Below are 27,050 nucleotides of genomic sequence, written 5' to 3'. Positions count from 1 at the left end.
TACCATGCATTTGCGCCAAAACATGTGATTTATGCATCACGAGGCACCTGCGCACTTCTCTCTGGCTGTTCATGGACACCTAAATGAGAGTTTTCACAAATCAATCAATAGGCCGAGGTGGACCATTTTCATTGCCAGCAGGATCACCGGACTTAAATCCTTTGGTCATTTTCACCTTTAGGGACATTTAACAACATTAGTTTACTCTTCCCCAATAGATAGCATTGAAGAACTCCGATTAAACATTTCTAATGGAATAGAAACCGTTAAGCAGACACCTGGAGTTTTTGAATGGGTCCGAAACTTAATGACTTCTTCTTGCACGCCTGAACGCGTGCATTTTGAACAATGGAGGTCATTTAGAGCATCCTTTTTAATCTTCCGGTGAGACAAAAGCGATTGTAGATGTTTACTGTATTTAAAAATAAAATTTTGAATTAAAAATGTTTATTTTTCACCAGCTGTTACCAATCAGATACTCATTCCTTATTATAAAACAGCAAAAGTTTCCTGTGTAGTGTGATACGTGAGGAGTCAATATCATAACTTTTTTACACATTTAGTTAACTTTGTTTATTATGGTTGTTTTCAGAATTAAATTCTCTACAAACTGTATTAGAAAAAAACAATTTGCTTAAAGGTCATTTAACAATGTTATTCGACATCAAACATTTAAGAAGGTATTTTCGTTATTAGATTTTTGGCAAATTTCATACTTTTTCTCAAAAACTGTTTACACTACAACCTCTAGAGTGGTTTTATTTAATTTTTCAGGTGATTTTCTTTATACATCCATCTTATTTGAGTTAAAAAATAAGAGCAAAACCTTTCAGAATCATTTAATGTCATCAGGTAAACTGAAAACAAAGCAAAATCTTTCGCCAGCCATTACTCAGTGATGGAGCGTTTCCGGACCTACCTTTATATAACATTTTTTTTCTTATTTTTAGCTCTACAATCACGTCTTAAAATATTTTACCATCTTTCTGACTCACCCTGTATATATATAGATAAGATTAAAACATTATTTTCATGGTGAGTACCAAATGGTTGAAAGCTTCAATCGGCCTAGACTTACCTGGAAGCAGAATACATTGTGTTTAGGATTATATAGAGGTAGGATATTTTTGATTACATTGTTCGGGAGCTTTTTCCCCCAAGGTCGCACACTCAAATTTATGTCAAAAACACGTCTTAGAATCTCTAAGCTCTAATTCTCAGAGAGGTTCTAGAAGTTATAATATGCCGCTAGCGAAAACGTTTAAAACTCGTTGTTCTCAGAGTAAGAAATATTCATTAGTCGTCGTTAATGTCCTTCCAGTGAATTTCAGGGCTGTAATCTATTAGATGAATAGCTACTGGACTTCAGGGACACGTACAGATAGAGGGCTCTAAAAGACTGAAAGCACTTAGGTACTGAGACTTTCCAGTGGAGGCCGGCAGCTTTAAAAAAGGTATTAAAGAGATAAATAACTCGCTAAATCTAGGATCTTTTAGAGGAAAATAGTAAATAGATTTCAGTAAGTTGTTAGGCTACTTATTTGATTCTTATAGTTATTTCGTTGAAATTCAAGAATCGTCCTACCGTAAATGAACTCACAGATCTATATAGGTTCCAGGGACTGAAACTCAGAGGACTGCTTTCTGATAGATTCTATGCGTTTCTAGACTGTGGAACTCCAAGTGACTAGGATCTTGAATCCTGATACCGTGATGTAATACATAATTACAATAATTGAGCGAAATTTCTTGTTAAGGCTTAATCCTTTTGGACTATAAATCATCCCGGGATTAAGAATGGACAATGTCCTGAGCTCTTAAAGCCAAATTTTATAATCGAAAGATATTACATAAATCTTTAATAGCACGGAAAATTCTAGAAGGAATACTCCATATATCAGAAGCTCCAGGTTAGTTCGAAGACGAAGCGTTTAGATAATGAAAACTATTCTAGGGAATCAAAATTGGAATGGAAAAGAAATTATAGTTTGTCTGTTTAGAAATTTTTGCGTATTCTGTTAATAAAATTCAGGACTATTCAATGTTATTGGTAATACAAAACCGACATTAAAAGTAAAATAGGATGACTGGCAACCATCCTTCAAGTCCAGTCTAATGTGTTGACCACTATATTCTCTTGCATATACCACCACCAGTGACACAATTTATTGCTGATAACTTTCAGCAGAAATTACAATACATACATGTAGTTACAGACGCGCACAAACATCCATCCGTATTCAAACACTAAAAAATCAACAGACCATAAATTTACAGCGAACAGAATAATTGGTTTGACTAACATCAAAATTAATGTTTGAAAACAATGTTACCAACATATGTGTAATTTGCTGAACAGTTATCAGTTTGCACAGTTAATATTTCAGGAATTGTGAAGACTATCCTTATTAGTCAGTATCTACTCTTGAAAACTGCTGGTAGTAGTAGGTTTCATTTTTTTTTCTTTGTTAACTACGTGGATTGGTTTTTACTACTTTATTTTTACTGAAGACAATGTGAATAAAATAACCCTTAATCCAATTTATTTCCTAGCGCAGAACTGTATTTATCGCTTTACGCATCTAATACAGTTTTACAGGTACTCGTAAGGTAAAGAAATATAATGTTATCTTTCCTAGATAGGAGTGACAGTTGCATAAAAACAAATATAACGTAACTAATTAGCTTGAAAGTAAATTAATAGTGAGTAGGTTGTAAGTAGCCATACTTAATGACATGGTCATGACATTCGACACAAAAAAGATTAGAGATTATAATGTTCTTTAGTTTTATTTGTATTGAGTGAGGGAACAGAGTGAAGACTGCCGTGTAGGAACATTACCAGTCCACCGCCAGCTGCTCGAGACAGGTACGTTATCTAATCAATCTGCCGTCACTATTCTGATATCTCTTCTCGATTCTCTCCGTCCCTTTACTCGGACTGTGTTTCCTGAAACACGGATGTTCTTAGTAATATCATGTTTCTCTCGTATTTAGCTTCTTCCTTTCGATTATCGTTAAGACTAGCTTTACACGACGTTTACTACTTTTCATAGGTTACGTCTGCTTCTTCAGATATTACTGTCATAATTTTGAGGCTTTACACTTCATAATTCACTTAAGACTCTCTTTATTAATCGTAATAGGCTCTACCACCTATTTATAATTTTGGTGTAATTGTTAATCAACAGAACCGATTAAAGGACAAAATAAATATTTGTTATTGAAATTTAAAAAATGATACTAACATAAACATTCTTCTTTTTATAGTTAAAATAAGAAGCGCTATTTAAATTATGTTTTACGTATATATAAAAATAAATACTCGAACATATTGCAAAGAAAATATTAGATTTTGTTCATTTACATGGTATTTAGAATACTAAAAAGTTAGTGGTACGCTACACAATTTGTCAAGCTTCGCTAAAATACCATGAAAGCTTTCTTTCTTGTTATATCTGTAGTAAATACATTTGATAGTAATGTAACTCTACGCTATTAAATACCTCCGTATACACACCTGGGTATTTTTACAACACAATCTTGTTTAATTAAACAGTATCCAAATGGATCTAATTATTGCAGAGTATGTATTATAGTTATAGTTACAACTATGTTATAGTTTTATGATGGTTTTGTACACCATTTGATATGCATTAATATCAAATGGATATATCTTGTCTTAATCTGTGATATTTCATAATTAATTATAATAAATACAATAATAACTTCGTGATAAATGTGTCCTGATTTTTATTTTAGTGACAATTATAATCTCGTATTTGTAATTGAGCTAAGCAAAATCTATTACTTAAAAATGACTTTGTGTTAGTTATATTTGCAACTTCAATTTAGGTTGCAGGACAGTGCAACTATGTTAATTAGGTAAACGAATATCCCTGATATCTGATTTTAGTTTGAATATTATTAATCTAGTTTTAGTGTTACTTTGGTTTTTATATTTCATTGCTTGTGTTACTGTGTTCACAAATAAATACGCACAGGTTCTGTAGTTCAGTATTTAATTAATAGGCCTACTTTAAGAAAGGTTATGTTTTTACAAGTATGTGGGTCAGACCATGTGTTTATTGAGCACGAAAGGCCTCACACAAATACAAGTGTTTAATTTATTGGAGTGTTTGATCATATATTAAGCAAGTATAAAGGGTTTCATTTGTTACTGAATTTCCTTAGAATCATGTAGGTGACAACGGTAAGAAGCCATGGTTATTGAAGCGAAAATTGGAACTGCTGGACTGGAACTGCCCTGTTTTGTGTCTAGGGCATTAAAGAGAGAAATATCGAGAAATAAATTCTCATGAGTTTTTTACACTTATGTAAAACAAACTTTAGCTGACTGCACTGTTTGTTCCGAAATTGGTCTGAAAATTGTGAAATGTATCAGGGGTTTTTAACACTAAAACAATATAATTATAGAGAGTAAAGTTTCCTTAATACTTGAAGGCTTTTGTTCTGTTATAAATATTAAATTTTGACTAATATAGGTCTAGTAAGTAATATATTCCACAGATTTTAATATCCCTTTACATGACAAAAACTTCATAATTATTGAATAAATACTGGTACATTTCCTTTCTGGATTGCGTGTAAAATTGATTTCGCTCTACAGCCATTCCAGTTTAACCAGAAACAATAAAGACGTGATAGCAAAATAAGGTCAATGTAAAGTAACACAAACGCTGAACGAAAAAGAGGTCTTAGAAACGTATGAAATATTTTACTGCTAATCGAGAAAAGAACTGTAATTTTCGAACATTTACAAATAGAAATCACAATATTTTGTGTACGTAAGCTAATTTCTCAGTTAATGCATTTTTTATTCAGGGACTTGTAGACGCTAGTTGGATACTGTATAAAATATTCGTTGAAGTACCTTGTTTTTATAGACTGTGGGTGTTTTATTCTTAAAGTAAATACATTATGAGAGATGTAAATTAATATATTTTTACATTGCTTAGAACTTTGTTATTGAGATTATGTTAACATGATTTACTATTAACATTGCTATAACCATCTGTATTTTAACTTAAGAGATTGGAGACACTTGTATCTGCTACACCAATTGTTGGCCACAGTTATGATATACTACAACATCTAATTATATTGTATTGCAATGAAAAAAAAATCAAATTGCAATGACTGACAATGTTAAGAAAGGTCTAGAAACCAAAGTAAATAATTTTACATTTTTACTAGAGTATATATTGATAAATTTAATTTGGTACCATGGGGTTATATACGCTTGTTTTCGGTTTCGGGTAATCTATTTAGAATTGTTATAGAGTAGGTATTTGTCCTACTTTTAAATGAAATACACAACTTAAGACAATAATGTTACAGCAAAAACAATTTTTTATAAATATGAATTTTTGAAATATTCATCGGTATCGTTAGAATGACGATTTAATACTCTAGAACTAGTTTAAAATTAGATATTTTAGTTTAATGGTTTATTAAATCCATTTAGGTTTCAGAGGTCTTATATACAACACACACACACACACACACACACACACATATATGTATATATATATATATATTATATATATATATATATATATATATATATATATATATATATATATATATATATTTCTAGCCAAATGGAGTAACTTTATTTTTTAACATTTATAATGCACAAATGTCGTAAATAGTGTTGAGAATGAAAATAATTTTATTAAAGCCATATTTTTTATACAGGAAGAAAGAATGGCAATGTCAGTTTTCTTAGAGAAGCTCTAAGAATTTTAAAACGATAAAACTATTTGCATAAATGTGTTTTGTTATTACACAAAAATACAATACTGAAAGCCACAATCTTTGTTCAGATTGCTATTTTGTGAAAGATTTATCTACAGACAATTTGATTATCTGATGGGCTAAATGCTCCAAGTGTAGTAAATGTTGTTTTGAAAGTTCTATTTTTTGTATAGTACAGTCTTCATCAATTACCCCACAGTTTGTGGCTTTAGAAACTTCCCTATATGTAAATTACTTTATACTGGAAAGATAATATTTTGTTACACTTTTATAATTAAATAATCTGAAAAATTGGCGCTGAAATCATATAATTGGTCACATGCAAAGACTTCTGTTTAAAGTATAATATGGTATAAAATGATATATATAATATCATACTATATTAATTCCTTATAATATTTTATTTATTTCAGCAAGTTGTTCATCATCTTGATTGAAATAATAATATTTATTCCGTAAGTACATACAAATTAGAAATACATTTTTCGTCTCGGAATTCCACTAACCATCATTATCCAGTATCGATGGTTAGGCAACAAAAATTAAAAAACTAATTACTCAGTCTACCTCAAGTTGACACATAATATCTTCGGGCTTGTGCACATAGATAAATATAATAAATAATGTAAATAAATGTTGTATAATATATAATGTAAATAAATGTGCTATAATAAATAATGTAAATAAATGTTCTATAATAAATAATATAAATACATGTTGTATAATGAATAAATTAAATTAATTAAATATAATCAACAACACATATAGAAATATCAACAAATCTAAATAACAATAACAAAACTTAACAAATTATATAACAAAACTTTAACCAGTTACCAATTGTTTTATAATAAATAATGTAAACTGTAACTCTCTATAATAAATAATGTAAATAGATGTTGTATAACAAATAAATATATTAATTAAATATAGTTAACAACACATATAGAAATATCAACAAATCTAAATAACAATAACAAAACTTAACAAAATATATAACAAATCCTTAACCAGGTATCAATTTTTTTAAATTTTTTTTAAGAGTTTAAAGAAAAGAAACAAAAAAAAAAGAGTTCTAAATGAATACTTTTGCCAACTGCATAATTTCCTCATCCAGCAAAAGCCCGCTTTTTAGGGGTTTTTTTAAATATGTTTAAAGATTTAATTCTTTTAAATTTTTCGGGAATTAGATTAAAGATTTGTGGTCCAATAAATACAAAATATCTAAGTAAAATACTTTTTAAGACCTTTGGCTTTCTGATTAAGTTGGATGATTTACTTCTTGTGTTATTATTTATGGTGTACCTGTTCAGTTTGGTTGTTTCTACTTCTCGTATAAAATATTTGCAATACTTTAAACATATAGAGGTGCTGGATAGGCAATATCTGAAGCTGTACAAACAGTGGAAAAGAAGATTCTAGCTTTTTCTTACATAAAATTATTCTAATAAAATGGTTTTGTAAGGTTCTTACTTTTTTTTACTAGATTTTTAGAAGTACCTCCCCAACAATGTATACCATATTTGAGTCTTGAATTTATTAATGCGTAGTAAAGACATCTAAGTAAATCTATGTCACATATATTTCTTAAAAATAGTAAAATTTTCTTATACTACTTCTTAATACTTTTTTAACTCTTCAATAAGCTCTTTCCAATATAACTTGTAATCAACTATAACTCCAAGCTATTAAATAGTTTACTTTGTCAACTACTTCACAATTGCATGGTATATTTAGAGCACATTTCATAGAATGAAGTCTTATTTCTCTTTCAAAATTAAGTTTCTGTGGAGCCAAAATTCATGTATTTTGTTTTAGATACATTAATACTCATTTTATTGTCAATGTACCATTGTTTTACAGTTATTAAAGTGTTATTTCCATTATTCCACAAGGTTTGTGTATTATTACTAGAAGAAAAGAAAGCTATATCATCAGCAAAAGCTGTTACTGCACCATCATATTGTTTTTCCAAAAGATCATAATTTTTTTCCATAATTTTTGAGAAAATAGATAGAAGGCTAATCGGCCTGAGATTATCAAATTTTATTTCTTTAGTTTTTTTTTTTAACAGTGGCACAACAACACTTTGTTTTAGTATTTTTGGAAAACAGCCAGTAACAAAACTGGTATTTATTATGTGTTCTAATATTGGACAAAGGGGTTTTGCACAATGTTTTAGCAAAGAGACAGAGATATTGTCAAAGCCGCAAGACTTTTTATTTGTTAAACCATTTATTATTTTTAAAATTTCCTCCTGATCAGTTGCATGTATACAGAATGACCGCTGTTGGGATGGAATGTTTAAATGCAGATTGTCTAATTGGCTTCTTGGCAGAGTGGCTGACCCCTGTCCCCCACCACTCCTACATGGACTATTGTTATCAATCAGCTGTTTGTGCACATTAACCAGGTACTTGTTTATCTCGTCTGCAATTTCTTGTGAGTCATTCAACACACGGTCCACTATCCAGAGTTAGTGTTTCAATATTGTTTCTATTATTTGTTCCTGTGAGACTGTTTATTATTTTCCACTGTTGTTGTGAATTGCCATTAAAACTAGTAAGTACGTTCCTATAATATGTATGCTTAGTTCTATCAATTAAGTCATTTAGGCTTACAGTAAATTTATTCCAATATTGTTTTAGATTGTTGTCATACGGCCTTGACCGCATTACTTTATACAACTTATTCCTTATTTAATTTTTTTTTAACAATTCTCTCATTGATCCAAGGGCTTTTTATTTTTGATTTTACAAGTCTATTAGAATATTGTGTGTTTTCTCTATAATAATTTCAATAGCATTATTTAATATTTCATATAGCTTCTCCCATACATATGTCCACATTATTACACAACAGAATATGATTGCAATCAACTGACTCCAAAACATTCTGTACGCTCTGGAAATTTATTTTTTTTAATGTAACATCCTGGATCCTTTGTGGATTTTATGATTTTTTTCTCTAAACTTAAAGCAAACACCTATCAATAAAATGATCAGACACTCCAGTATCACACATTTCCACATTAAAACAATCCACATATCTAAATATAACAAAAACATTATCAATACAAGACTTAGATTGATTGGTTATTCTTGTAGGTTGGTTTATTACATTCACTAGTCTGTTGTTGCTCATTAATGATAAATAATTTTCAGTTTGAATATTTTTTTCAGTAGGTTTATTAGGAATATTAATGTCACCAATATAAATTATATTACTCTTTAGTTTACTTAAATACTGTTCCAATTCTTGAACATATTTCTTAATAGCAAACTCATGTAATCTATAAACCGCTACTAGAGTAAAATTATGAAAATTTAACTTAAAATTCCAAAAATAAACAATCTGCAGAGCTTAATTAAACTTTAACCCGTTCAGCTTTAATACTGTTATCTACATAAACCATCACCCTACCTGCAGCATAGTTTTCGTTACAATTACTAAATAATGTATATCGAGGTAATTTATAATAGTCTATTTCATTATTCTTAATCCTAATTTCACTAAATATTATTATGTTTACTTTCTTATGTAGGCTATTAATTTTTGCTTCTAGTAAGTTAAACTTATTCCTAATGCTTCTAACGTTTAGATGCATTATGGAAAAGTCGGGTGTATTACTTTAAAGAGGAAACAGGCCATTGTCGACTTTCTATTACATCATTCATATTTTAACGTATTTGTTTCTAATATTAAAAACACATATTCCCTTTATACCTATACCTATACATATGCCTAAGATGTAAAACTACTTTAACAGACATAAATCATTTTCACAATCTATCTTTATGCATTTCTGGCTAGTTGCCTTTCTTACAAATATCTTTCCATCGTTACACCATACAAAAGAATAGCCTACCTGTCTAGACTTTTCCTTAGTGAGCCTAAGTAAGTTTTTAGTTTCCGGGGTGAGGTGATCATTCACATAAACTTTGTTGTTTGTGAAAACTTTGTTAATTTCACTTGCCTTTAGTTATTTCTTCTTCTTGTAGGCAGCTGTGACCATTTGACACTGTGAGGTCAATATTATTATTGACCAGTGAAGTACTACAGTATTTATATTGTAGCATTACCAACCAACGATTCTGCATTGTTCCTAACAGTAAAATGTAAGTACTATTACTTACAAAATATCTAACGTCCCCTAATTTATTAAAAGGAAATAAGGAACAGTGATTATTATATATTTATTTAGTAAGATATAAGTCCAAGTGATAGTTGCTCGGAATATTCTAGTTGATCTCAACTGAGTTGTTAAGCGGAAGTAGCCCGATACCCCGTGGCAGCTTTAGCTGCAGCTGGCTGAGGAATTTGCTGATTCTGCTGATTCCAGATCTGTGTCTGGCCAAGTTGTGTCGTTTCTAGACTCTGTTACGCCCAAGTAAATCGTTTGGGAGCAGCACCGTACGGAGTCTAGTCCGCCATTTTAACAAAAATTTGTAGCGAAAAAGTATGTGCGTGGAGTGAGTTGATCGCCGGTACTCGAACATAAACGCGTCGCTCCGTGTTTGCCCTTCCCTCTAAATTCTTAAATTTTTAACCTACTGTTTCGCTGATGAGCGATTAATATATTTTTAAATTACAGTTTAGGGAATGTGAATAGTATTGTAATAATTATTAATGTGAAAGATTAAATTAAAATCAGATTTTTGCGGTCAACTAGTTTTCTGATTATCTAATTCCCAAGTCCCGTCTCGTCCGTTATAAGTGGTGTCAGGTGTGGGGGTGCGGTTCAAAAGTCCGTGATTAAATTGTTTCCTAGTTTCTGCGAGTCCTACGGAGCTGAGAAACCCTGTGGAGATGGGACTACGGATCATCAGCGATTCCAGTAAGTAAAAAATAATCAATTACGCTTAACCTAAGCTAGCAGATTAATTAATAGTTTTTCTATTCAAAATTTATTTTGTATATTTTTAGAGGAAGGGCACAGATATTAATCAATTAGCTGAAATTTGAACATAATCTGGTAATATATTATCAATTTAAATTAAATAATATTTGGAAAACGTATTTAAATTTGATAGTGATGCATTGATTTAGGCATCAGCTCAGACTACCATAAAGGCACTGAAGCCTGACAGTCCACGTTAAGTGCTACTTATTCTTAGTCAACAGTATTTTAACTATAACCCTAACTTGTTTAACATACAATAGAAGCTTTTAAACTAATCTAGTATTAGTATAAACTAATATTAGAATAACCATACCTAGTGTGTTAAAGTGCGTTGGAAGCCGTCTGGGCGTCATTAAAAATGGCTGATAATTAATATAATTGATTGATTGAATTTAATGTGAAATTAAAATAAATAGAATAACAATAACTTGAGACACCGACTCTCAAAAATATAGAGTCGCATTGTGGCTAATTTTCCATGTTAGGTCAAAAGACGCCAGCTCATTTGACAAACTATAGAAATTAATTAATTATTGATTGTTTATTATTTATTATTGATTGCGATAGTATCAACTTACAACATAAGTAGTAGAATCACAAGGAAAATTAGAATTGAACGGTTACCGATTCAATAAGTGATAACTAGCTATTCTATGATAATTTCGGAATTTAATTCTATATTTTGATCTAAGGACTTAGTCGAAATTTTTTGGACTTTACTGATTACTGTAGGGTGCCTATGGTGGTGTGAGGTATAGCTTAGTGACTAATTCAATATTAAAACTTGTTATTGACTTAAAAGTTTATTCAAAAATCGGAAACTAAATTTATCGAATTTTTAAATTTAAAATATTAAATGCTACGTGGACTTAGGCGTATAACTGTGATGATTAGTTAGACATTTGAAGAGATATTGCGTGAGGGTATGATTTAATGACGAGTAATAAAAAAAAATAATTGATTAATTGAACGTGACAATTTTTAAAATTATTTGAAGAGTTGAGTTAGTGTATGGAATTTTCATTTCCCTTTGGAATTTAGTGTTGGCATACACTATGAACGCGTATCTCTTGAAAAAGGAAGAGAATCAATACGAATTGAAAATCTGCAGACAGCCTACTTCCGGTACGGCTAAAGATTTAAGAAAACGGCTGACGAAGTGTGTTAAGGCAGGTATGCCTATTGATCAGGCTGTCTTAGCTTCCTTAAATGTAGATGAGGAACTGGAGGCCTGTGAAGATAAATATAAGGCATTGGCTGCCTCCGCGAATGCATATGAGGGGGACTATACAGACACTGAAGGTCAGCGTCTTCAAGCCAGGATATGGCATAACTATTTAAGGGCTGGACGTATACCAATAGGCGCATTAGGTGACAAAATTATCGCAAAACGTCATGAGGTGTTAATGGATAAAACCAAAGAACTGTGTGACGCGGCCGAATTCAAGAAACGCCGAAGCTGAAAATTCAACAGCCGAGCAGACCCCGCGGCCCAAAAATGCGGATGTGCACTCGCCTCCAGAGGCAACAAGCCACATTACCGTCGGTGCACTTGCTCGACAAATAGATTCAACCATCGCGATCACACCGCAACAAAATTCTAATTTAACGTCATCCGCACATAGAGGAGTGCCTGTGTATAAATTGGGATTACAATTTGACGGCCAATCACAGAGCGTAGGGGCGTTTCTGCAGAGAGCAGAAGAACTGCGCAGGGCTCGAGGGGTCACCACAACTGAACTGTTTGATTCGGCAGTGGATTTGTTCACGGGACCTGCCCTAACGTGGTATCGATCCATGATAGGCCGTCTCAGGAACTGGGAACAGCTTTGTAGGGATATGGAACTGGTCTTCCAACATCCCGACCATGACATGTACCTACAGCAAGAGATATTCAATCGAGTTCAAGCCGAAACGGAACCCATTGACTTATTTATCGCTGCGATGGAGGGGTTGTACAGTCGCTTGTCAACACCCGTAGAAGAAGAAGTAAAGCTTAGGCAAATATTGCATAACTTACATCCCCAGCTGCAAGCCTGGCTTGCTCTTTTTGATGTTACCTCTCTTGAACAACTGAGAGTGATGGGTAGGAAGGCAGAAGCGGGACGCTTGAGGTCCGTCACCACGCGTGCGGTAACATCTAACGTGGGTGTACTCGAACCAGACTTAGCATAACCTCCTCCTCCTCGCGGGCCGACTCGGGGCAATGCCCGTCCCACGCTTGAACGCAAGGTGTTCCAGGCAGCCAATACCTCAGATATTAGATGTTTTAATTGTCATATGAAAGGCCACATCTCTCGGGACTGCAGGAATAAAAGAGAGGACCGCTCTAGTCGAATAACGTGCTGGCGTTGCAACAAGGCAGGCCACATATAGAAAGATTGTAGAGTTCGACTAGACTCTAAAAGACCTCATTCGGGAAACGGGAGCGGGGTAAGTGGATCCACCGACACGAAGCCCCGGAATTAAAGGAAGCTGTTTCGCAGCTAAGGTGAACCTAAAGATGTGTACGACTCGTAAGAAACTGCACTACTGACAAGCAGGTCAGGACTGTCCCCGAGATTCGAGATGTGGTAGATGAACTTGTAGCCATCGGTAAGATAGAAGATGCAGAGGGAAAGGTCCTAATTGACACTGGAGCGCCGGTTTCCCTCGTAAAAAGAGGAGCCTCATCCGCTGAGCTCACCAAACCAGACGTAATTTTGAAAGGTATTTCTGGTAGGACATTGAAAACTTACGAGCGACAAGAATTTACTTTAAAAATGAAACCGGGCGTTGAAGTGGTAGGAAATTTTGTGGTTGGGAACCTCCCTAAGGGATACCTAGCCGTACTTGGTTGCGATATTTTGGGCAGAGGAAACGGAGAAATAAATGTTGAAACATGGTCTACTTCGGTTGTATGGTGGAGACATTTGGTTAAATCGGATAAAGAAAGGGGAGGTCGTGCCGGATCCTAACCGTCCCTCAGCTAGCTGTACACCTCCAAAACAGCACTGTGTACTGCTGTAGAGATGTGAAAATTCTGCCTCGGTGTGAAAAGATTATCCAAGTGAAGACTAACCGATGTGCCACCGGTTCCGACGACTTAGAGGGAAAGGACGTGGTGATTGAACCCCCTGACTTTATCATGCACGGTGTTTATCTTTCTCGAACCCTGACAAAGGTAAAAGGAAACAGCTGTTGGGTCAAGACCGTAAACGCAAGTGCTGAGGAGTTAACTCTACCCAAGAACTTGAAGTTAGGAACGCTTGACAGAGATTTCGACCCAGTGGAGGGAGGAAATCCTGTGCGATAAAAACTACTAGTTTTAGCAGACAGTCATGGTCGTGGACTCCAGGAATCACTATCCGAAAGACTACCTAGAAATTTTGATGTAGAAGTCTTTTTCATGCCCAACGGAAAACTAAAACAAGTAACCTCGAAATTTGATAGTACTATTGATACATTGACCGAGAACGACACGGTGATCTTGATAGGGGGAACAAACGATGTTGACAAGTGTGCGCCTTATCCGTTAACCCTGAAACAAGCATTTGAAAATTTTCCGGTGAAGTGGAAAGCGAGAGTAACTGTTCTGTCGATATTTGACCGCTATGATCAAGACCTCAAATCCGAACTTGGAGATGCCAACGGAGTTCTTAAATCCATCATTCAAAATTTAGCTAAAAATTGAGATAAAATTCAACAGGGTAGGATTTAATTTCTAGACCTTAAGCCATAACATGTACACAAAGCACGGGTTGCATCTGAACCAAACAGGGAAAAGTGAAATTAGCCACTGTTGTGCGCGACATAGCACTTCATAGCTACAAAAGGCCACAGGCAAGAGTAGGCATGGTGAGTCGTTCTGACGAATCCGACTTAGAGGCATGCTTGGCCGAGAAGCTTAGGCATCTGCCAAGTCACGAGCAGATCCTTGTGAAGTCCACTCTCATGGAATTCAAAAATGTTCTTGCTCACAGTGAAGACCAACCTTTGGGTTGTACTTCGGCAGTGACACATGTCATACGAACCGGGAATGCAGCCCCTATTTACAGAAAAGCGTATCACGTACCATACCATCAGAAGGCCACACTTGATGAATTAGTTAAAGACCAACTAAACAAAGGTATCATTGTTCCTAGTCAGAGCGAGTGGGCATAGCCTGTAGTACTATTGCCTAAGAAATCTCAAAATGTGAACCTCACAGTACAACTTAGTAAATGTAATTTTGTGGTCAATGAAGTCAGCTATCTTGGTCACGTAATCACTAAGAAAGGTGTTGAACCAGATCCTGGAAAGGTATCGACTGTAAGGGACTTCCCTGTGCCCACTACGGTGAAGGACGTGCTACTGGAGGACGGCTTTGCCACCATTGGACGTCCACTATTCGAGTTGACCAAACAGGATAGCGAATTTTGGTGGACACCTGAATGTCAGGAGGCTTTTGAGCTCTTAAAGACAAAACTAATATCTGCCCCTGTGTTGATATACCAAGCCGTTCATATTAGCGACCGACACGAGTACTGTTGCCTTAGGAGCAGTCCTCTCACAGGAGATAGATGGCCGGGAACACCCCGTAGCGTACTGTTCTAGAACATTATTCCCAGCCGAGAAGAACTACTCGACAACCGAGCGCGAATTACTTAGTCTAGTCTGGAGCACAAAATATTTCAGATGCTACTTGTTGGGGCGTCCTTTCAAAGTAATCACCGATCACTCCGCTCTAAAGTGGATGATTTCGCTTAAGGACCCTAGCAGTAGGCTGATTAGATGGTCGTTGCAACTAGCTGAGTTTGATTTCACGGTTAGTTAGAACATAAAGCCGGAAAAAAACACACTAACGCGGATGGGCTAAGTCGCGCAGTGCGAGCGGTTTAAAACAGGAAGTGCTCCCTGTCGTTGACCTTGAGTTACTCAGAACACGTCAACGCGAAGATCCCATAGTTCAAGGTTTGAGACAAGCCAAGAACTTCCGGATGAGCCCGTAGAAGGTCCTTTACCGTTTGAGCTCGGGTGAAAAGAAAATTGTAGTACCAACTTCCTTAGTTAAGGAGATAATTAAGATCAATCATGATTTGCCAACAGCCGGACACGCCGGAGTGGCAAAAACACTAGACCGGGTGAAACAGAAGTTCTGGTGGAGAGCTATGGAAAGAGACGTTATGAATTACGTCCAGGACATGTCGTAGCTGTAGCCAACGAACGAATTACGGTAAAGCGAAAGCGCCCCTGGGTGACGTCTTCAACGAACCCCAGGAGCCCTTCGAAGTGATAGCGGCAGATATAGTTGGTCCTTTGCCCATTAGCGAATCCCGCAACGTTTATATTCTCGGTGTTATGGATCAATTCTCCCGATACTGTGAGTTTGTTCCACTGCCAGGTCAGACTACCGAAAGTGTTGCTTGAGCACTAGTGCAGAGGGTGATAACCAAGTTTGGCGTGCCAAAGGCCTTAGTTACCGTTCAAGGAGCTAACTTTACATCCGGCTTAATTAGAGACTTATGCAAATTTCTGCACGTTAGAAAAATCCAAACTACTGGTTTTCATCCTCAGAGTAATGGCAGACTGGAGCGGGTCCATTCCACTGTGATAAGAATGTTGAGTCGTTTTGTTAACCGGAAGCAGACCAATTGGGATGAATACTTGCCTTATGTCACCATGGCCTATAACTCCCAATCTCATGAGAGTACTGGGTATTATCCGTATGAGTTAATCTTTGATCGGAAAATGGAGGTTCCTATGGAAGCGGATCTGAAGATTACGGATGAGACAATCACATCGAAGCCCTCGGGAGAAACTACAGGAAGCCTACAAGGAAATTGCAGTGCTTAAAGCCAGAGCCCGAGGCCGTAATGAAAGTCTATAATAAGAAAGCTAAATCAACCGAATTCCGTGAAGGGCAGTTTGTATTATTGCATTTACCCAGTATAGGACGTCATCGTGTAAAGAAATTATCAAAAGCATGGAAAGGACCATATCCCATAGTTAGAGTGGTATCACCTCTAAATGTTGTTCTTCGAATACGAAAGCGAGAGGTCGTCGTGCACGTGAACCGTATCAAACCTTATAAGGAACGTCCGCGTCCTTCGACCGCGCAGAAAGAAAAGCAAAACGAGAATTGTTCCAGTGACGAAGAGGTAGATGATAGTGGTATGCAGAACTTAAACGGAGGTGTAAAGGGTGACGATGAAACCCAAGCCCCGGTAGCAGTAGCCGGGCCTGCAAGTATCGGACGCCCAAAACGGAGTAAGAAAGAACCCGCGAGATGAGGTGACTTTGTTAGACTTTTGAAGAGCTTTAGAATAGTTGGGGAATATTGCTCGCTACATAGCCTGGGAAAAGGTGGATAGCAAATTTGATCGTGTCACATGAAATCATAGATGTTCTGTTGTAGGCCTTTAAGGCGTTTTTTTGATCCTGGAAGGCGTTCTCTGCTTCCACCAGGGTGCCATATTCGAGAAAGAAGGGGACGTTTTACTTACAGACAGCTACTGGACTGTGGTGCTCCAGTACAACCTGACAGAAGTGGAAGAGGAAAACAGAAATCTAAGTATAATCTTGGTAAAGGTAAGAGGTCAGTATGATGAGTTTTTCCTAAATCTTCTCTCGCAAAACAACAGCTTACATACCATAGTGCATGACCTTGAAACCAGTTTCAGATACGAATATTATGGGCTACAACATATGGTGACCGACTAGGTTGGCAAAACGAGTGATTTGGTCACTCTGCTGCCGCGTACCCAAAAGAAGCGCGGTCTGTTTGATGCCGGTGGTCAAGTACTAAAATTATTGTTTGGAACTGTAATCGATAGCGATTTGGAAGTTATGAATAGTAAGATAGATGAGGCCAATATAAGGAATGACGAAATGTATCACGACATGAAAAGATCAATTAACTGTCTTAGATAACATGCACTCAGAAATTTTAAACCATTCAAAGGTAATAAATAAAATGATTTACATCTTGAAAGCGTATCACCAAGTGATACATGACAACATGGCTCAAAACTCCAGAACAGAATCCGTTTTCTCAAGTTTGTTTAATACTCTTTTCCAAAACTTAAAATTAAGTTGTGCCTTGTCAGAAATTAAAGATGCCATTAACCTTACTGTACAAAGAATGACTCAACTCCACCAAGCTGTAGAGGACTTGGCTGCTAATAGGATGACCAGCAACCTATTACCCCCTCATCAGTTTCCTAGAAGTCCTGAGATCTGTAAAACAGGTTATACCACCACCTGCAAAATTATTCTTAGACGTTAAGTTAGAAAACCTTCATAGCTTCTATAAATTTGCAATAATCAAATCCTACGCTACGGAAACACAGCTTAGAGTGCTCATTAAGCTCCCCTTGAAAAATGATAACCAATTGATTGAAGTTTTCAACGTAATAACGTATCCTGTTTTTGACCCTTCTCTAAAAAGATAGGTGAAGTGGGAAGTAGACGACCAAAAATTAATAGTTAGCAAAGACAGACAAACCTATACCGTTTATTCATCTGACCATTACCAAAGTGAGTGTAGTTTCGGCCCTTTAACAGTGTGTCCTCTGTCGGAAGTATTATTTAATGTACACTAACGACCAAATTGTCTAATTAAAACTTTTGCTGAAAGAGAAAATTACGTTGTGCACTAGAAAGTTGATATCCGGCCTGAAATCCCCAATCCTAATTAGAACTCCAACCCGCTGGATCTATACTACCTCGGGTGAAGCCAAAGTAGTATTGAATTGCTTTAGAAGGGATGCTGGTCTAAACGTTAGTACAACCATTCTGAAAAGGGGTGATTGAAATTCCGAATCGGGAATTGATGTGACCTGATTGCAGACGGGTACAGGATGCCTGCCCGATTCTTCGGCAGCTCCTGGCACTCGAGCGATTTTGGAAAGATAACTTTTCCTGAAGTAGATGGGATATATAGTAAAGAAGAAACCGAACTGTTGAATCAGGACGTAAATGATACTTTGAAGGTCCTCCAAGCATTCGATGACCAACTTGGCACTCTAAGCGTAAAGGAGTATTCTTTATAGAGTACTTTTCTAGCACCTCAGAGTCAATCGTTTTAAGCATCGTATAGTTGAGCAGGTAATATTGAGTGGATCTACGATTACTGTGTTATTAATTGTTGTTTTATCTGTTTGAGATATCGAGTACGAGTTGCCAATCTGCTCCGTGCCAGCCTGAGAGGTAGTCGACGGCACCCCGAAGCTACCCGGACCGATGCGGAACTCAGAGACCTTGGGAAGCGATTGTCCCAGATGAGCAGGCCGTTAGAGAGAGTAACCAACCAGAACGAGAGTGTGTGCCAGGAGGATCTGATATTATCGCATAACCGAAATCCAAGCTTGGTGTGTACTAGCCGTTACGTATGTGCCAGACGTAATGAGGATCCTACGAACGTAAGTGAATTCTAATATTGTGTTGAGCTCAAACCTGAACGAGGAACTTTCGACAGTGTTGAGCCGGTTCTATACCTATATCTCCCCGGCTCATGTGTGTTTTTATATAGTGTGTGTGTGGTTTATTGGCTGCAGAGGCGACTGACCTTTTGAAGGCGTTTGGCCTTTCCGGCAGAGTGGCAAAGACTCCGAGCCGTTGCTGTACTAGTTAGGAGCAGCTCCAGTTTAATTTATTTTGTTAAATTTAAGTGTTTGTTAGTTTTGCTGAGCATTTCTCCTTCTAAACATGTGCAGCTAAGTTGACGGCCCCTCACTGATGAGGTCCAAGGGATGAATTGTTTTATCCTGTCATCTCTCCATCATGCGTGGTCGCAGAGAATCTTCGCCTTTGCGCTAGCTGCTGAAGGACGGCCACCATGATGGACATACCTACTATTCAACACCTGTGATACCCTGTGATATTGTTATTGTTGCCATTTATATAGTTTATATTTTGTTATTTAGTTTTAAGTTAGTTTTAGATATTATTTTAGTTATTTCTTGGATTTCATTAGGAGCCCGCCCTTAGCCGAAGGATACCGGGTGGAATTGGCATTTCTTGTTTCAAATTATGGCATTTCTAATTTTTGTATGCAGGTGCACCTGACGGAGATTGGTTTGAGATATACTACTGCAGGCACTTTTATTTTTTTTAAATTTATAGTATATATATTTATACATAATTATATTGACAGGATAGGCCTGTGTTTTCGAAGTAAATGAACCTGAGTATGCTGACCACGGTGTTCTTTTTTTACCTAGTTTTTTTTGATCCGGCATCCCGTTCGCCGCCATGGGCGCGCGCTTCCCTGATGTTTTGCTGTGGGTGTGCGGGGCGGCGATGTCAGGTTTCAATGGTAGCAGATCGTGGTTAGCTGCTCTCTCAGCTGTCTCTCAGTTCCTGGTTTTGTTTGTTGGTGTAGGTTAGTGTTAGGTAGGGGGAGGTTAGAGTACACAATTTTTTTTTCATTAGGAGCTCGCCCCTAGCACAGGATACCGGGTGGAATTGGTTTAGTGTCTTGCTTCCTGCAGACTTTACCCTTTGCAGGGAGCAAGGGACTCTAAATTGCTTAACCGCTAAAATTTATCTAACTGTACTCTACTTCTCCCCTATCAATGTGTTGTTTTGTTATATTTATTGCTTCTGTGTTTGTAGGTTGTGGTTAGTGTATATTTGCAGGGTATCCTTCTATTAGGTGGCAGGTATTGAGTTCTTCACTTGGACCTCGTCAGTGTAAGCCTTTTGTGAGTTGAGTCCACTTAGGTTACTAAGTATTTTTTTGCGTACGCTTTGTTGTTTATTGTTTATTTTATTTGTCTTAATTGTTTGGTATGGCTTTTTCTCTGGTGCCTGAACATCTACGCAAGCCCGAGTTGGTTTTTGAGGTCCTGGCGAGAGGACAGAAGCCCGAGGCAGATGTGAGGGCATTAAGAGCTCAATTACGGGCTTGTATAGCGGTTGGACCGCAGCTGGAATGCAGAGTTCCAAACTAACACAGAATTTGAGTTTTGTAAAACCCGAATGGAGGAATTGGAAGACGAATATTAATTTTGAGTCACTTCCCATGTCCGGGTCAGCAAAGGCTAGATTGGCATCTCAGCTTTTACATTGGCGTGACAGAATAGTTTTACTTATGTCGGCTCCTAGTTTAGACTCTGATATTAAAAAGTTGGGCTTTTTCGGCCAGTAATAAATTAAAACAAGCCCTAGATGGTTTGGAGTGAGGTGCGCTCGGTGAAGGAGAAGGGGGTACTATTTACCGCTGTCACTCCAACGGAGGTTCCCACTACCATTACTTTTGCTAACCATCCACCGGCTCTTTCTTTCGAGCCTCCCAGAGTTACTATGTCTCCGATGGGTAGTGGCCCTCCTGAAGCGGCTGGTGAGGCTTCATCTATAGTTGTGCCTTCCTTTTTCTAGCTTTGGCAAACTGCCTCATCCTTTGGGGAGTGTGTTACAACACTTCCCCAGAGTTGATGGACTTGACACTAATTTACTTATCCATTTTCTTCTGGAAGTTTTTAAGCTGAGAGAATTTCCTGGTATGACAGATGCCATGCTTATGCAGATTTTAGCGCAGTTTTCCTTAAGGCCCCCTTTTTGATCGCCTTGTAGACTGCCTTAAGAGAGGTGCCACCTTTGACCAGTTTCCACGCCGAGATCTTGGAGTTCTTTGTACCTGCTCGGGTTAGGGAGCGCTTGCGGGTGGAACGCGTTTACCCGTCCTCAGGCACCAGACGAGACGTTGAGCCATTTTGTCGGGGAGATACGGGATGTAGCCCGGGTGTTGCGCTTGAGCTTGAGCGAAACGGAGTTGGTGTAGCCTTATTTTGGAGGGCATTAAACCTGAAGAACGCTCCCGTTTGATTTTTTGTAGCCGTCCCGCATCTTTTGCGGATTTGGACCGCCTCTCCATCATCTCTAGAGGGGTTCAGGATGCGGATGATCAAAGGGAGGCCATGTCGAGTCATCTTCCTCACTTGCCTCCGGGGCCGGTCCATGCTCCGGTGCAGTCTGAGCCAGCAGCTGCTCCTTCCCGTAGGCAGCCTCCTACCTGTTTATGGCTGCAAGCAAGTGGGACATATTAGACCGTTTTGTCCACTTAATAAAAAAAACTAGTAAGCTTGCGGACGAGTAAGCCCGACTCGTGCCGTAAAGGTAATTTTGAGGGCAAATATGTACCTAATTTTGATGGTAAAAAGGGTAGCTGGTTTTAATACAGAACAGAAAGAAAACAGAAAGAAATAGACTTGGGGACAGTTATCATCGTTGGCCGAGAGGGGAGGTTTGCTGCTCTGGCTGCGCAGGGAGTAAGGGCTGCCCGCTCAACCTGCCCACAACTGGATGTGCTTGTGGGGAATGTGGTGCAGAAGGCCCTGGTTGATTCTGGGTCCAGCCCGCAGCCTGATTTCTTTGTCGTTTTTTTGAAGATCTAAAATCCTCTGGGCTAATACGGCAGGTTGAGCCTAGTTCACTTATCTGCTGGACTGCTTCACGCACACCTTTACCTATTATCTGTAGTGCCCAGATTCACATCAAAAATTAATTATTTCTCTTGGGATTGGAGCTTTTTGGTGGCTAAGGACCTGACTTTTCCTTTCATCTTGGGAGCAGATTTTATTGGAAAAACTGGCATGATTTTGGATTTGGCCTCCAGTCATGTTTTTCTTTGCTTTCGCCAGGCGGGTGCTCGTTCCCTTTTCTGATGTCGAGTCTCGTGGGACTGCTGCCTTAGAGATGGAAGATAAGAGCTTGACTCCTCCTGACCAACTAGGACATCTTACGCCGAAAGAGGCTGGGGACATAAGGCAGATTTGTTCCAGTTTTCCTGAAGTCCTTACTGACAAACTGGGTACGACCAATCTCTTGGAATACGAGATTCGTCTTACAGACACCCGTCCTGTACGTTCCCATCCATATAAGCTTGCTCCGCCAAGATGGAGTATTCTGAGAAATATGATTGATGATTTACTTAAGAGTGGGGTTATCGAGCCGTCTTGCTCAAATTTTTCCAGTCCAGCGTTTCTAGTGCCGAAACCTAATGGGAAGTCCAGATTGGTCCTGGATTATCGAAAGCTCAATGCTCAGATAGAAATTGACTCCGTGCCTCTCCCCGATTTGCATTCTGCTTTCGACTGGTTTGGTAAGGCCAAGTATTTCTCCATTTTTGATCTTAACCAGGCATACCATCAGATTCCACTAAAAACACGAGTCTCGACCTCTCACTTGCTTTTTGTGTGCCTTGGAATTTGTACCAGTTCACCCGAGTTGCCAATGGGCTTGGCTGTGGGGGCCCAAACACTCACCAGACTCCTGGATTCTATCTTTCATGATGTCAAATTTAAGTTCGTGTTCAACTATCTGGATGACCTGCTTGTGTACAGTGAGAGTTATGGAGGAGCACTTTGACTCATCTGGAGGAAGTTCTAACTAGGCTGCGAGAGTCTGGCCTTATACCGTCAATCCTGAAAAGGTGAGTTTTGCTCAGCCTGAAATATCGTTTCTGGGTCATCTTGTCTCTTCTCGAGGTGTTTTGTATTGATCCAGAGAGAAACCCAGGCAATCAGGGAGTTTCCTCCTCCTAAGGATGCCAAGGGGATTGCCCGTTTTGTGGGAATGATAAATTTTTAATCGTCGTTTCATCCCCAATGTTGCTGAAGTGGCGGCCCCTCTGAACTCTCTTAGGAAAAAGGGTGCCAAGTTTGAGTGGGGTTGAAGCGCAACAGGCTGCTTTTGAGCAGCTGAAAGAGGCAGTGATGCAGCCTCCAGTCTTGGCTATGCCTTGATTTCAGTCGTAAGTTCGTCTTGCAAACTGATGCTTCCTCCTTAGCCGTTGCTGCTGTTTTATCGCAAGAAGTAGATGGTATCCGGCAGCCCATAGCTTATGCTTCACGCACGTTAACCCCTTGTGAGAAGAAGAGTTGTTCTGTTTATGAGCTGGAATGTTTGGCTGTCGTGTTTGGAATTAACAAGTTCAGGCGTTACCTAGAACATAAAGAATTTTTGTTGGAAACCGACAACCAGGCACTTTCTTGGCTCCTTGCCCACCCCCGTCAGCTCGGGAAGATTGGTCGCTGGGTAGTCCAAATTTCTGCCCTTAAGTTCACAGTGCAGCACGTGCGAGGCACCCAAAATATCATAGCGGACACTCTGTCACGGATGTATCACTTACCCAACGACCACCAGGATTTATCAGAGCCGCCCTGTTGTGGCGTGCTCCTAGACTTTCCTCTGGCATTTTCGGACATTGTTCCACACCAACTTAAGGATCCCGAGCTGACTGCTATCATCAATGAGCTTAAAAACGGAGGTGCCCACCCTCCTTATTTTCTGTACCGAGGTGCTCTATGCTGCCGTGACAAGCAGCGGAGAAAACCTAAGTTAGTGCTGCCAAGCTTTCTTGTACCGATGGTCTTTCAGTATTTTCATTCTTCTCCTGTGGGCGGACATCTAGGAATTCATAAGACCATCGCGAAGATTAGGGATCAGTTCATCTGGAAAGGTATGGACCGGGATATTGCAGCTCGAGTACGTTCTTGTGAACTGTGCTCGCTAAGCAAACCCGCTCAAAAATACCAAGTTGGGTTCTTTTGTCATCTGAGGGTGGCGGAAAAACCTTTGGAGAAGGTTTTCATTGACTATGTTGGGCCTCTCCCGCGTAGCAAGTCCGGAAATAAGTTCCTACTTGTTTGTGTGGATGCCTTCTCCAAGTTTTGTTTGGTTGTTCCCATTGCGGAGTGCTACCGCGCAGCTCACGGTGCAAGCACTTCGTAACCATTTCTTTCAACACTTTGGAATCCCTGCCACCTTAGTTTCCGATAATGGTTCACAGTTTGTCTCCAATATCTTTAAAAGAATGTGCTTTGGGCACGGAATCCGCCATGTGACTACGTCCCCTTTCTATCCTCAGCCTTCTCACGCCGAACGGTTTTAATCGCAATCTTCGATCTGCTCTCATTGCCTTTCATGCGGAAAATCAGACCACCTGGGATCAACAACTACCTTGGATCCAATTTGCCTTTAATACGGGCCCAGCATGAAAGTCCACAAGGCGGTACCTTTCGAGTTATTATTTGGCTTTCGCCCAAACAACCCTTTGGCGAACCTTTGGAAAATTAGCGATCTTCTGCCACCTCCTGGTACTCCGATGTGAAAGCCACTTGGGAGGCAGCCAGGCGGAATCTCATTCGGGCTAGGGAGTTAGTAAGGAGGAAGTACAACCGAGGTCGTATTGCCAATCCCTTCCAGGTGGGGGATCTAGTTTACTGCAAGGCTCACCCAGTCAGTTCGGCTGTGGGACAATAGAGCTGCTAAACTTTGCTACAGGTGGGACTGGTCCCCACCGCATCTTGAAGTTTCTGACTCCGGTGACTGCCCGACTGGGAGATCCTCAGTCCGGGAAGATTTTCAGGAAGGCGCACATATCCCATCTGAAGCCTTGCCGGAGTCATCCGTGATTTCTCTTTAGTCTGTGCGGGGAGGGTTTTAGGTCCAGAGGCCTGATCACCTCTGCTACTTCTTCCTGATCAAGGTCCTGTGTTCTTCTTTGTACCCACACTACTCTTGGAGGGTTTTTCTTGCCTCCAACTGGATTTTCTTGGTTTTCCCTTCTGCAGACTTAAGGGTTTCCGGTTTATATTTCTTCAACCATTGGGGGGGAGAGGCATTTCGTTTGGTTCTTCATTTTGAAGAAATTAACAGAGGGGAGTTCCTCCTTTTGGGGGGGGAGTCTGAGCCGGTTCTATACCTATATCTCCCCGGCTCATGTGTGTTTTATATAGTGTGTGTGTGGTTTATTGGCTGCAGAGGCGAGGACTGACCTTTTGAAGGCGTTTGGCCTTTCCGGCAGAGTGGCAAAAGACTCCGAGCCGTGCTGTACTAGTTAGGAGCAGCTCCAGTTTAATTTATTTTGTTAAATTTAAGTGTTTGTTAGTTTTGCTGAGCATTTTCTCCTTCTAACATGTGCAGCTAAGTTGACGGCCCCTCACTGATGAGGTCCAAGGGATGAATTGTTTTATCCTGTCATCTCTCCATCATGCGTGGGTCGCAGAGAATCTTCGCCTTTGCGCTAGCTGCTGAAGGACGGCCACCATGATGGACATACCTACTATTCAACACCTGTGATACCCTGTGATATTGTTATTGTTGCCATTTATATAGTTTATATTTTGTTATTTAGTTTTAAGTTAGTTTTAGATATTATTTAGTTATTTCTTGGATTTCATTAGGAGCCCGCCCTTAGCGAAGGATACCGGGTGGAATTGGCATTTCTTGTTTCAAATTATGGCATTTCTAATTTTTGTATGCAGGTGCACCTGACGGAGATTGTTTGAGATATACTACTGCAGGCACTTTTATTTTTTTTTAATTTATAGTATATATATTTATACATAATTATATTGGACAGGATAGGCCTGTGTTTTCGAAGTAAATGAACCTGAGTATGCTGACCACGGTGTTTCTTTTTTTACCTAGTTTTTTTGATCCGGCATCCCGTTCGCCGCCATGGGCGCGCGCTTTCCCTGATGTTTGCTGTGGGTGTGCGGGCGGCGATGTCAGGTTTCAGTGTTTCGAGATTGATGTGTCTCCGTGTGAACTTACAAGGGTCGACCCATGGTGCACTTATTATAGGCCTTGAAACAGGAAAATCGAATTTTTCTAACATTGGGACCATTTACAGGGGTTTAGTTATTAAGTAACAAGATTTTGAAATTGTTTCGTCATATTATAACTTTTGTAACATTGTAACAATTTAACGTTGTGTTATTAATTTGTAACGAGTAGTCGTAGGGTTTCATTGGAGGCTGGTCATAGAATTATCCATAAATTAATATTACTATCAATATCCAATGAGTGATATGTGGTGTCCACAGAAAGGTAAAGCCGGCACCCCCCTCCCCTTATACCCATTCCTATCGCTTCCCAATACTGGACTGTGGATGCCTAAAGAAAATAAATTATTAAATTATTAATACATGATGAGCACACAGCAATTAAGACTGTGGTGAATGCCTTGCTGTGGGATCTCCCGCGCCCCATCAGCAAGACAACTGCTGTACTGTTGCCAGCCCTACCATAATGTTACGCAAGCACTTTCAATATTATTCTAAACTAGCTCACGAACAATACTCAAACTCCAATAGTATATAGATGATTGTTTAAGGAAATTATAGGTTGTAATTCGTGAATTTTTTGCTGTTCAAGTGAGCTAAATAGTACTTCATGTTTTAATGTGTTGTTATGTTAAACGTATGCATGCCTTTAAATTTAGTTTTCAAAATGCTAGATTAATAAAATATCAAGCGAACCATGTTTGGCACTAATAGGTGTATGGCAATGCCAACGACTTTAGGTTCTGTTATAAGGATTTTAGTTGGCTCGTTTTTGGCTATTAATGGCAGTGTATATATCAATTTGTATATTGGTATTTTTTGTACTTAAAATG

This window comes from Homalodisca vitripennis, chromosome 7, assembly GCF_021130785.1.
Source record: "Homalodisca vitripennis isolate AUS2020 chromosome 7, UT_GWSS_2.1, whole genome shotgun sequence".
Taxonomy (NCBI): Eukaryota; Metazoa; Arthropoda; class Insecta; order Hemiptera; family Cicadellidae; genus Homalodisca; species Homalodisca vitripennis.
Note: the sequence above shows the minus strand (reverse complement) of the source record.